General features: G+C 38.6%; 1 non-coding gene across 1 annotated transcript; it reads left to right on the top strand.

Moving 5' to 3' along the window:
- Positions 1-425: 425 nt before the first annotated feature.
- LOC125998301 (U6 spliceosomal RNA) lies at positions 426-532 on the top strand. The gene has a single exon (XR_007491892.1). It is a non-coding gene; the product is annotated as a U6 spliceosomal RNA (small nuclear RNA).
- Positions 533-13,516: the final 12,984 nt, after the last annotated feature.

Below are 13,516 nucleotides of genomic sequence, written 5' to 3'. Positions count from 1 at the left end.
ATATATAACAATGAAATAAGATCTAAGGCATATAGATCAGTTACTAAAGTTGAAAGTGATTGTTTATCATAATTTATTAGCTTGTTATTAACTTTTCCTTTGAAAAAACTAATTACTTAAGATAGAATTTCTGAAAAGATATTAGCCTTTAGATATATCAGCAAGCTCTTTTTATTCCTTGATTTCTCATACCAGGTGAAATATACACATTATCTTCATTACTTTAAAAAAAAGGAAAATATTGGTACAGTCATAAGGCACATTTCTTGCATGTACTTTACCTTACCTGGGTTCAATCCCTAGTATCACATATGATCTCATGACTACCACTGGGAGTAATTTCTGAGTGCTGAACTATGACCACTGAGCATCACCAGGCATGACCAAATGTAAAAACAAATAAAAAAGAAAAAATATTTATTAAGGTGCTTGCTTCGGCAGCACATATACTAAAATTGGAATGATACAGAGAAGATTAGCATGGCCCCTGCGCAAGGATGACACGCAAATTCATGAAGTGTTCCATATTTAAAAAATATATATATATTTATTAAGCAATTTGAAGCTATGCTAAAGTTTTTAGTATTATATTGGTAAACTAATAAGCCCCTGAATTATAAGGTGGTTACACTTTTTCATAGAAACTTTTTATTTCATAGAAACTTTTTCATTATACATTCATAATAAATGGCTATTGAATCATTTAATATAATCCGAAGTTGGCATATAGGCATAGATTATTGATTAGGTATGGATGAGCAAAAAGTGTGAAATTTGCATGATGTAAAAATTTGAGGAAAATGCATTTTTAAAATTATTTTGAGTATTTTGGGGGTGCATACTTAACAGTGCTCGGGGGCTACTATTGGCTTTGTGCTGAGTCAAGAGTGGTGAAAAGTAACTCAGTGTCGTGCTCAGGGATCATGTGGGTCTCAAGGATCAAGCCTAGATCTCTCCTAAGCAAATTTTAAAGTCTCGTCTCTTAAGTTATTTCTCTGACCCAGATAAATCTTCATAAAATTTACAAGCAAATTAAACAATTACTTGTTATCATTTTAAGAAACAATTACTGGTTAATTATTTGTTGATTTGAAAATAATCATGGTGAAAAATAATTATTCTTACTTTGTATTCTGCATATTTTTATATTCTTATTAAATTTAAGTATAACTCACTTAAAATCAGGAAATCAAATATTATATGTCTGTGTACTAAACTCTGAAATAGGTTTATAATATGCTGTTTCACTTTATCGTCAAAAGTCTATTTTTTTGATAGGAAGATATATAGAATTCATGTTGGATATATAGAATTATATCCAGAGGATATAACCATATTCAGATTTTTTTAATTTTTATTTTATTGAAACCATTGTGATTTACACAGTCCTTAATAGTAGGATTTCAGACATACAATGAATCAGGGTCAATCCCATCACCAATGTTGACCTCTCTCCACCAATGTTCCCAGAGTGCATCCTATACTACCACCCTTTGCCCCCTGGCCTGCCAGTATAACCAACCTATTTTAAGTTTATATTGTTATAGTTTGGGTATCGTGATTTTACTCTTGTTTATGTTGGCTTGGAGATTTATGTTGGATGAAAAAAGATTTCATCCATTTTTTTATTATCTCCATCAATGCACTCAAGACCATTTGGCTCCTGGCCCCCATCTTTCTTAATTTCTACTTTCTTTATTTTATAGAAAGATGCAGAATATGAGGTAAAACCAAGTAATTCATGTTCCTAGATTCTACGAAAAAATTGGAAGCTCTTATCTAAAAGATAGAAAAAAAGAGGTGGCAGTTTTTTTGCATAGGCATAGCAAAATTGGGGGGCTAGAAAGAAAATACCTTTGGCTCCAAAACAGAGTGTCCCTACCCAGGAAGCATGCTGCCATAGACCAGCTACATGCTCTAGGCATTCTAAGTTGTCTAACCACCCAAATCTTTCTTCTTGGTCCCAGGAAACGTTCTCCTCAATCACAGTTGTCACATTCGGGTTTCAGTAATTATAGATCTTGGTTTTTGTACAGACCTTATGTTGAAGTCAGGGTATCATGAAGCATCTCCTGATTTCATCTCACGATAAGATGGTGAGGCAGGGAAACCTGCCCTAACAGCAAGTTATTACTATTTCCTGGTTGTCAGGATGTCATATGAACCTACTCTGGAGCAAGTTGGTACCAGAGTAGCATTTGGGCCTTCCCCAGTAGACATTCAATTCCTGGTGCTGGTGCAGAAAACCGTGCCAGTTCCAAAGATGGGATCCAAGGCTGAAGTTTCATTAACTGAAGCCTAAGTCAAGTCACCATGACAAATTTTCAGGATGAAAGATCCCCCTGCAATAAAAAATTTAGGATTTTTTATTCCTTACTATATCACCTTTCTATATGTAAGATTTCCTCATTTAATGTGCCTATGCAAAAAGAAACAATGGCACAGAATACTATTGATACATGTGAGGGTAATAATAACAAGCTAGACAATTCCTATAATCTGGTTCTAACATAAACTCAGAACCCAAGAGAAAATTATCTAGGATTTTCTAATAAAGAAAGCCAAAAATGGGGTGGGGAGAACAACTACACCTACATAAGGAAATAGACAATAAGAATTATGCCTATTAAGGAAATATACCTAAAGAAATATAAAAATAAAGCATATATATCCCCTATAAGTTTTGAAATAGTCTGGAGGGGGGAATAAAAGCAGGAACACAGCTTTAGTTTGTGATGTGATTTTGTGGAGTCTGAAAAACAGCTCGCAACAATCACAGATCAGGATAATCTCAAACTGAGGGTCTCCCAAAAACCGAATCTGATAGGAAGGTGGGTGAAAAGGGGCCATTAAGAGTAAATGAACAGTAGCAGTAGTGGCAGCTTCTCAGGCCAAGGCAAGGCAGGCTGGAGGCTGTCCTTTCTCTTTGGGAGCCATCTGGTTTCAGTTTGGGTGGAAGGGAAATGTTCCCATTCCTGAGGAATTAAGAAGTGAGGGTAAAAGAATGGTTAAATAGGAAGAAATAGCAGATCAGGGGTGAGAGAACAAAACGATAGAAAAAGGATCTGTAAAGTGGTTTGCAGAGAAGGGGAAAAAGGAAGGACTATCTATAATGGGGAAGAAATATATAGAATAATGATAGACATGTATAATACAGATGAACATTAAACAGACATAGAAGTGACCACCACACACACACAGAGAAAATAAAGATTGATACATAGGTTGTAGTTGAAAAACTGACCCAGGTAGAATGGGCCAGAGTGCTTAAAAATATAAAACTGGCAGTTCATATGGAAAGTGTTTCCACTTCCTAGGAAAATCATCATTGGTGAGGGTAAATTTTGCTGAAAAAAGACTTCCTGGGTTAGATTGTGCATAGAACATTCTTTTTTTGTTTGATTTGGTTTGGTTTAGGTTTTTTGGTCACACCTGGCAGCGCTCAGGGGGTTACTCCTGGCTCACACTCAGAAATTGCTCCTGGTATTCCAGGGGACCATATGGGACACGGGGATTCGAACCACCAACCTTCTGCATGCGAGGCAAATGCCTTACCTTCATGCTATTTCTCCAACCCCGAACATTCTTAAAACAATCATAATTTTCAAGTCCAGAATACTTGGGGCCCTAGCAATAGCACAGCGGTAAGACATTTGCTTTGCACATGGCCAACACAGGACAAACCTCTGTTCGAATCCCAGAATCCCATATGGTCCCCTGAGCCTGCCAGGAGGGATTTCTGAGTGCAGAGCCAAGAGTAACTTCTGAGTATCGCTGGGTGTGACCCCAAAACAAACACACACACAAAAATAGAATACTAAGTAATACAGTAATGAGAAATTTAAAAGGAGTTTACACCATGAAGTATCATCTTATGGGTCTTGAGTATGCAGGTTCCTTTCCTGAAAACATAGGCATTATGCTATAATAATAAACTAGCTTGAATTGAAAACAAATTGCAAAAACATACTCAATAATGAGTACTGTAGCAAGAGTCTATGGCATGCAGCTGCCTACTCCAGTGATATCTGTGGACATAAACATTAGATCATATTAGCAGGCATAATCAAATGGAAAATGAATAAATTAGAGTATTTGTCAAGACATCAAAGTGAGCACTGTATTTTGAGTCTAATATAATATTGTATTGTGAAATTGGGGATTCCAACCTATATCTCCAAGAACCACTGTGAATAAAAAAGGATTAAAAAGTTATTATAGACATATTAAAATTAAAACACTACAATATTCTTGTAGTGAGCACAGTAGTGGGAGTCTATAGTTTCTAAACACATTTTGCACCTATTTCTTTGATTAAAAGCATTAAAACATTATTACAGACATTTATAAAGAACTGTTATTTGAATTGCTGCTCAATATAAACAGCTGTATCTGTTGCTACAGGTCTCTTTGAAGTATAAAAGAGAATATAAACTGCTGGAGATTTTACAGACCAGGTGGAGATTTCTGAAATTTCTTGATCATCAAATTTAAACCTATATTGCCTTGCTGCATTTTTACAGTAGACAATGCAACAACCCTTTTTCATTTCACTATGATTTGACACAGAACAAGTTATGAGTGTGGATACATTATGCATCCATAATGTACTGTGACAAGTCACAGTTTTTTTTTAATTTTTAATTTTAATGAAACCATTGTGTCCTTCATAGTTGGGTTTCAGACATACAATGAATCAGGGCCAATCCCAACACTAGTGTTAACCTTCCTTCACCAATGTTCCCCAGGTGCATTTCATACCACCACCTGTGGTATGAAATTTCATTCCACCACCAGCCTGCCAGTATAGCAGACTATACTTTTAAGTTTAGATTGTTAAAGTTTGAGTCTCTTGATTCCATTGTTTTAAGTTTAGATTGTTAAAGTTTGAGTCTCTTGATTCCATTGTTGTTGCCTTTGGTTTGGATATCTACTTCTGTCCTTTTATGGGGGGGCAGGCACCCTTGGCAGTGCTCAGGGGTTATTCCTGGTTTTACATTCAGAAATTTCTCCTGTCAAGCTCTGAGGACCATATGGGATGCCAGGGACCGAACTGGGGTCACTCCCAGCAAGGCAAACACCCTGCCACTGTGCTATCACACCACTAATACACCTGAGAACATTTGGCCCCTGGCCCCCATCCTTTTATATTTGTGTTTCTCCTCTTTCACTGAGTTTTTTCCCCTTCTTGATAAACTCTGGAGCCAGTGGTGTTTAAGACAATTACCATTTAGACCATAGTGTTTCTTTATGCAGTTATTTTAAATGCCTTATATAAGTGATATCAAAGATATGGTATGTGCCTATGGAATACTAAGAGCTGTAAAGAATAATACAATCATGCAATTTATAGCAACATGCTGAAACTGGAAGATATTAGGTTAAATGAAGTAAGTTAAATGAAGAAGGATACATATATTTAGATTATTGAATTTACTTAATTTAAAATTTTCATTTAAAAATGGCATCAGAATTTGAGCCTAGAGAAATAAAAGATATTTATATTTGAAATGTATTGCTCAATCCAGTTCTAAATTTTGTGTTTACATTAATTTATATGTTAGAATAGTCCATATTTCTCTTTGATATATTCTTTTTGTTATTAGGATGATAGAGGACAAGTTAGAAAAAAAACTTGCTCTAAGTGAAATTTTCTGGCCTATGGTTTTTGAAAGACTTCATTAAATGAGTAAAAATACAGCTTTCAAAGTGATATGTAGAGGAAACATAAGTTTGTGATACATTCGCTTCCAAAAAGTGAGTTCTTGGTTTGTGTCATAGAATTTCAGTAACAGAGACTGATTTCTCTTACTAAACTTCCTGAAATCACTTGAGATTTCCATAATGGTAGTTGTTAATTTTTATTATTCTGCAATATTCTTTTTTGTTTGTTTGTTTTTGGGTCACACTTGGCCACCCACAGAGGTTACTCCTGGCTCTATGCTCAGAAATCACTCCTGGCAGGCTTGGGGGTCATATGGGATTGCCGGGATTTGAACCACAGTCCTTCTGCATTCAAGGAAAATGCTATCTCTCTGGCTCCTATTCTGTAATATTCTATATGAATATATCACTTTCATTATTCTATGAAACATGATTCTTGAGTTATTTATAGTTTTTATTATAAATTTGGTTTACATTTTTTGTAGTTAAATATTCTTGTTCCTATTTATTGAGATAAACATAGGTGTTTATTTTACATATTTACCTAAAAGCACATTCAAATTATTAACTAATTGAAAGCAAATTTACCTATGTCTAACCATTTGGCAATCAAACCTGCAGTAGATGAGTATTGTTTATTTATATCCTTGTCAACAGCTGACACTATTGGTCTTTTAAACATTGTCTTCTCTAATGGCTTTGTGAAATATCTTAATGTATTTTAATATTCATTTTTGTTGTTATAGAAAAATCCTAGGCATGGTTAAAACCATTAGATCTGTCACAGGAGTCTAGGTTCTTGATTTTGCCATAGGAAAGAATTTGAGAGTAAATCAGAGAAATAAATTACAGACGTTTTTTAAAGCTAAGTACACACTTAAAGTCATAGGGCAAAATATAAACTAAAGAGTATCATTATTTCTTGATAAGTTGATTACTAAAAGAAAGGGTATACTTTTAATATTCTTATTCAAAGAATACTTTTAGATTCTGATTTAAATGATCAAAATGCTAGATAAGAAGCAACATTGTTTCTAAATGCAATCATTATTTCTAAATGTGAGTGCTTATTAAATGCACAAATACACAGTGAAATAGAGGGCAGACATAATCTAGAGAGAATAGCACTATTTCTATGTTATTTATTAATATAAATAGATAAGTATTCATAGGCTATGAGAAGAACTTGAAAAGTAGATACGTGATTTAGCAGAGTCAAAGCAGCACTCATTTTCTGACCATAGTTGGTGCCTTGTGGCCTGGCTATGGCAGTTACGAACTGTCCTGATAGAAGTGGATGTGATTTTAATAATGTAAATATGTTGTAATGAGCAAAAGTATGTTGAGGTTATCTGTCACTTGCTCCTTTATCTGGCTGTAACTGGTCTTAGACCTTATTGTTTTTATTTATTCTTATTTGGGGGGGGGGGTGCTCCTGGCTTGGGGGACCATACAAGACACAGGGCATCAAACCAAGGTTTGTTCTGGACCATTTGCATGCAAGGCAAGTGCCCTACCACTGCGCTACCTCTCCGACCCCTGTTTTTATTATTTTCTAACTCATTAACTCAGATGGTAGAAGTATACTTGCCTTCCAGCCTATGTGCCCAGGCTTGCAAGAGAAACCTGCTCAAACATGGAAACAGGTCAAAGAAGAAAAGGTGAGATGACTGACTTTTATATATTAAAAGGATGATGTATGATAGTACTAGTATGAGCATATAGATGTTTGCTTATTGGAATAAGAGAGCTGCAGTTGTTAAGCTTTGCACTGTCTTCACAAGGCAATATTTTTTCCAATAGGCGAAAAGTTTTTGATGCTTTTTCCATCTAGGCTCAATTGTATACTGGACTTTCTCCTCTCATCAGTTTGAACGTATTTTCATATTTAATGGTCATTTTAGTTAACTGTCTTGTGAAGTACATGTTTGAGTCTCTTGACTGTTTTTCTATTGGACTTTCTCATTTTCTAATTGTAAGTAAATCTGAACTGGAAATTCTCTGCACATATCATCTGTAGCACAAGTCCCACTTTTGCTTTTCAAGTGCACCAACTGTTTCTCTTTTTCTAGGACATTTATGGGTTGTCTTAATTTTAAAGTATAAGTTCAAGTGTCATTTCTCTTGCTTTAATAATATTGATCATATTTTCCTCCTTTAGCATCATAAGCATCTTCTATTATAGCAGTCTGTTTACTTTTAGTTTATATAATCACCTGAAATTATCCTGTTTATTGGTTTGTTTGTAAGTACTAACAGTTCCTACAAGGAAGTGCTTTGCTTTTTACCCCCAAAGAATCTGGAATTTTGATTACACACGAGAAGTGCACAATAAATTTAAATCTATTGAGAGGAATTTTTCATATTGTTATGTTTACAAAAGATAAAATGATGTTTTCTAAAAAATTATGTTTCTATGAATTAAATTCAATACTCTTGACCTATACTTAAGATATTTTATTTATTAGTTTAAAAATTTGGGTCAGAGATATGTCAAATGGCTTACTTTATGTTTTGTTTGAAGCAGGATTTGTTAAATTCAAACTCAGTACCATGTGGTTTCCCAAGTACTGCCAGAATAGGGACTAGTTCCTATTGGTGAAACCCAAAACATTCAACAACATAAATATTTAAAATTGATATTTTTTATTATAGTGCTAATAGCTGTTATAATAATTCTGATGTCTTAAATCTCTTCTAATTAGGGAATGGAATGGGTATGACAAACTTTCAATGTTTTAGTCCTATATTGAGAAGTGATAGTTGAGCTTTTTTAAAGTTGACTTGTTCTCTCCTAATAAATTTATAATTCCAAGCTTGAAGTACTGGCTAACATTTTTGAATTAATGTTTTTCACTTAAACTTCCATCACTAAAATATTTATCAGGACAAACAGGATAAAGTAATTCCTAACGATACATTGAAATAACTATTTTTGCTTCCCTTTATATGATAAAGTATTTAACTTACATCTGAATTATAATCCAGAACCAAAACTCTACTTTAGGGAAGCACACATCTTTAAGATAAGTAATCTTCTATGAATAGTATCATAACACTAACATATAGTAACTAGTATATTTTATTAAATTGTCACACTGTCTGAAAAATAAAATATGCAAATCTTTTAAGGTAGCCCAAAACCAAGATTAATGTCACTTCTGTTGTTTTATCTTAAATAAAGTTATTTATCATGTATGCAAATATGTTAGTGTTTTATGATTGAAGTTTCTCTTGAAATCATACATAATTTATAGTTTTATTTGTTTGTTTGTTTGGTCACACCCGGTGATGCTCAGGGGATACTCTTGGCTATGCGCTCAGAAATTGCTCCTGGCTTGGTGACCATATGGGGACGCCATGGATCAAACTGCGCTACATCCTAGGCTAGCGCTGGCAAGGTAGACGTCTTACCGCTTGTGCTACCCCTCCGGCCCCCATTGTTTATTATTTTTGATTTAGATTACCTTTATAAAATATTTATCTTGTATAGTAGGTATTGTAAATATTTCACAAAAGTTTTCTGTAATTTATTGGTATTTTTCATTTATAATTAAAGACTAATTATACTAGGAGAAGTATTTGTATGTTGCTTTTTATTTCAGCCATTCTAATAGTAATAGAGTTTTGTGCATAAAAATTTCCAGCATCAAACCCTCCACCAGAATGTTTTTTCTTGGTGAAGTTTATTTTATTTATCTATTTATCTATCTATCTATTTATTTATTTATTTATTTATTTATTTATTTTTGGTTTTGGGGCCACAGTCAGTGATGCTCAGGGGTTACTCCTGGCTATGTGCTAAGAAACCACTCCTGGCTTGGGGGACTACATGGGATGACAGGGATTGAACCATGATTCGTCCCAGGTCAGCCTCATGCAAGGCAAATACACTACCATTGTGTCACTGCTCAGGCTCCTTTATTATTCTTTTTGGCTGGGAAAGGTTGGGTCACTGGCACTGCTCAGGGGTTACTACTGCCTCTGTGCTCAGAAATCATCCTGGCAGGCTCAAGGAATCATATGGGATGCTGGGATTCAAACCACCATCCTTCCTGGATTGGCTGCATGCAAGGCAAACACTCTATCGCTGTGCTATATCTCTGGCCCTGTGCATTGAATTTTAGATGACTAGTTAGTCAGGCCTTCAAAATATTGATAAATTAGATCAGGGGGTCCTCAAACTTTTTAAACAGGAGGCCAGTTCACAGTCCTTTAAACTGTTGGAGGGCCAGATTATAGTAAAAACAAAAATTATGAACAAATTTCTATGCACATTGCATATATCTTATTTAGAAGGGAAGAAACAAAATGGGAATAAATACAATATGTGGCCCACGGGCCGTAGTTTGAAGACCCCTGAATTAGATGATTTATTTGATTCCTGAGTTTGGAACTCTTCAATTTCAAAATCTTTATGATCTCTTATTTAAGTCTAAAGTACTTCCATTGCTACTTTTCTTAATTTTTTAATTATTAACACTTTTATTTAAACACCTTGATTACAAATATGATTGTAGTTGGGTTTTAGTCATGTAAAGAACACCCCCCTTCGAGAGGCCAGCCGCGCCAACGGGGAGTAGGGACCCCCGGCGTCCATGGTGAGTGCACTCTTTTAGGGCGCTCACACGTGGACGACCCGCAGCCGCCAGCCACCCTGCGCGCGACCCCCCCCCATAGACTGCAGAGGCCAGCCGCGCCAACGGGGAGTAGGGACCCCCGGCGTCCATGGTGAGTGCACTCTTTTAGGGCGCTCACACGTGGACAACCCGCAGCCGCCAGCCACCCTGCGCGCGACCCCCCCCATAGACTGCAGAGGCCAGCCGCGCCAACGGGGAGTAGGGACCCCCGGCGTCCATGGTGAGTGCACTCTTTTAGGGCGCTCACAGGTGGACGACCCGCAGCCGCCAGCCACCCTGCGCGCGACCCCCCCCCCCATAGACTGCAGAGGCCAGCCGCGCCAACGGGGAGTAGGGACCCCCGGCGTCCATGGTGAGTGCACTCTTTTAGGGCGCTCACACGTGGACGACCCGCAGCCGCCAGCCACCCTGCGCGCGACCCCCCCCCCCATAGACTGCAGAGGCCAGCCGCGCCAACGGGGAGTAGGGACCCCCGGCGTCCATGGTGAGTGCACTCTTTTAGGGCGCTCACACGTGGACAACCCGCAGCCGCCAGCCACCCTGCGCGCGACCCCCCCCATAGACTGCAGAGGCCAGCCGCGCCAACGGGGAGTAGGGACCCCCGGCGTCCATGGTGAGTGCACTCTTTTAGGGCGCTCACACGTGGACGACCCGCAGCCGCCAGCCACCCTGCGTGCGACCCCCCCCCCATAGACTGCAGAGGCCAGCCGCGCCAACCGGGGAGTAGGGACCCCAGGCGTCCAGGGTGAGTGCACTCTCCTAGGGCGCTCACAGGTGGACGACCCGCAGCCGCCAGCCACCCTGCGCGCGACCCCCCCCCCCATAGACTGCAGAGGCCAGCTGGTTGGCACAGGGACCACACCACCCGTTGCCTCAACTTCCAGGCCCCAGAGTTCATCCCACCTGACCCGAGCGTAGACTGGGGAGGACATTCCCTAGTACCTAGTGGGCCGGAGTCACCTGCCCAGCTGGGACAGGTGGGACGAATAGACTAGGTGAGCTTGGGCCTGCCCCCTGGACCTTTAGGTAACCTAGAGCAACCTAGCCCCGAGCCCCAGAGTGGACCGGGGACCCCCCCTAGGGCTGAGAGCAGCTACCGGGAGGGCTTGACTGGGGGAATTTCTTCCGCGGTAACTCGGAGGAGCAGAGCTTCATTGACCCCCAGATAAGGGAGGGAACAGAGAGTCAGGCTCAACAGCGCCCGCAACCAGTGTGGCCAGAAGCGGAACTACACCTGCTGACAGAAATTAAGAGGAAGACTGACTTCCAAGTAGTAGAGGAGAGGAGAAAACGGAGAGGAGAAACAGTGCCCCCCACCACTGTGGTCAGGAAAGGGCCAGTACTAGCTGCCAACAAAAGGGGAAAACAACTAACCAGGCCACATAAAGAGTACAGGAGGAGCAAAACCTCAGCGAGTTCACCCAAAAGTCCCTCTAGAACCACCCTCAGGGAGGGAACCAACTCCCACACCACAGGGGATCAAAACAGGTGAAAATTAGAAGCACAGCACTCTAAAACACACCATTAAATACAAAGAAGTATGCGTAAATCAAGGAGATCACTAATATCTGGAGATATGGTGACAAACTCTTGCAAGCTTCCAAGTCCACCAAAACGCACAGATACACGCGATGAAGACCTAAAAGCAGCCATGAGGAAGGAAATGCAAGAATTAATAAAAGGAATGAGAGAAACCCTAGCTATCGAGTATAAGAAATCTATGGATGAACAAATCAGCCAAATTAAAGAAGAAATGTTAAAGAACATGAGAGATTCCATACAAAAAGAAGTGAAGGAATTAACAGACAAAGTAACAAGCCTTACAAGCAGAAACACAGAATTGGAGAAACACATTGAAGAACTCGAAGGAAAACTGCAAACAAAAAATGATCAAGAAACCAACAAAGAAATAAAAGGCAAAGCACTGGAAGGAAAGGTCCAGTATCTAATGAACAAGGACAAAAGAAACAACCTAAGAATTGTGGGTATACCAGAAGGGGAGGAAGTAGGGAAAGGGGAAGAACAAGTAGTCAGAGAGATAATAGCGGAGAACTTCCCCACCCTCTGGAAGGATACTGCAATGCCAATACAGGAAATAAAAAGAGTTCCCAATAAGATAGACCCCAATAAACAAACACCAAGACACATGGTAATCCAATTGGCAAAAAACAAAGAGAAAGAAGAACTCCTTAAAGCAATAAGGAAGAAAAGAAACCTCAAGTACCAAGGTAGGGACATAAGAATCAAACCAGATCTCCCATTTGAAATAATTCAAGCAAGAAGACAATGGAATGACATATTTAAACGACTGAATGAAAGAAATTTCCAACCTAGGGTCCAATACCCAGCAAAACTTACATTCATATGGGAGGATAGACTAAAAACATTCTCAAACAAGAACGAATTTGAACTATTTGTGCAAACAAAACCGATCCTAAACGACTTACTCAAAGACGAATTACACAATCCAAACCCCCGATTGTAACAAAAACCACCCTGCACAACACAACTACACAACAATCCTCTCTCTCAATAATCTCCCTAAATGTTAACGGACTAAACTCTCCAATTAAAAGACACATAGTAGAGAACTGGATTAGGAAAAATAAACCGGACTTCTGCTGTCTGCAAGAAACACACCTACAGATGCAGGATAAGCACAGGCTTAGAATAAAAGGATGGAAAGTAATTATTCAGGCCAATGGAAAACAAAAAAGAGCAGGGACAGCAATTCTTATATCAGACCAAATTGCATTCAACCTCAAGAAAGTGATCAGAGACAAAGAGGGTCACTACTTACTGATCAGGGGAACATTAGATCAAGAAACACTAACCCTGGTCAATATCTATGCACCTAATGTAGAGCCAGCAAAATATGTGAGGCAACTACTGGCAAACCTGGAGAAACACATGAAGGGAAATGTGATAATAGCAGGGGACCTCAATACTCCACTATCACCACTGGACAGATCCACCAAACAGAAAAATAGCAAAGAAATAAGAGCTCTGAATGAAAAATTAGAAGATTTAGGGCTAATAGACTTATATAGAGCCCTCCACCCCCAGAAAGCAGAATACACATTCTTCTCAAGCCCACATGGAACCTTCTCCAGAATAGACCATATATTAGGATACAAAGCCAACCTATATAAGACCACAAAGGTAAGGATCATTAGAAGTACCCTCTCAGATCACTATGCCACAGAGCTCAA

This window comes from Suncus etruscus, chromosome 20, assembly GCF_024139225.1.
Source record: "Suncus etruscus isolate mSunEtr1 chromosome 20, mSunEtr1.pri.cur, whole genome shotgun sequence".
Taxonomy (NCBI): domain Eukaryota; kingdom Metazoa; phylum Chordata; class Mammalia; order Eulipotyphla; family Soricidae; genus Suncus; species Suncus etruscus.
Note: the sequence above shows the minus strand (reverse complement) of the source record. Positions and strands in the feature narration are given on the sequence as shown.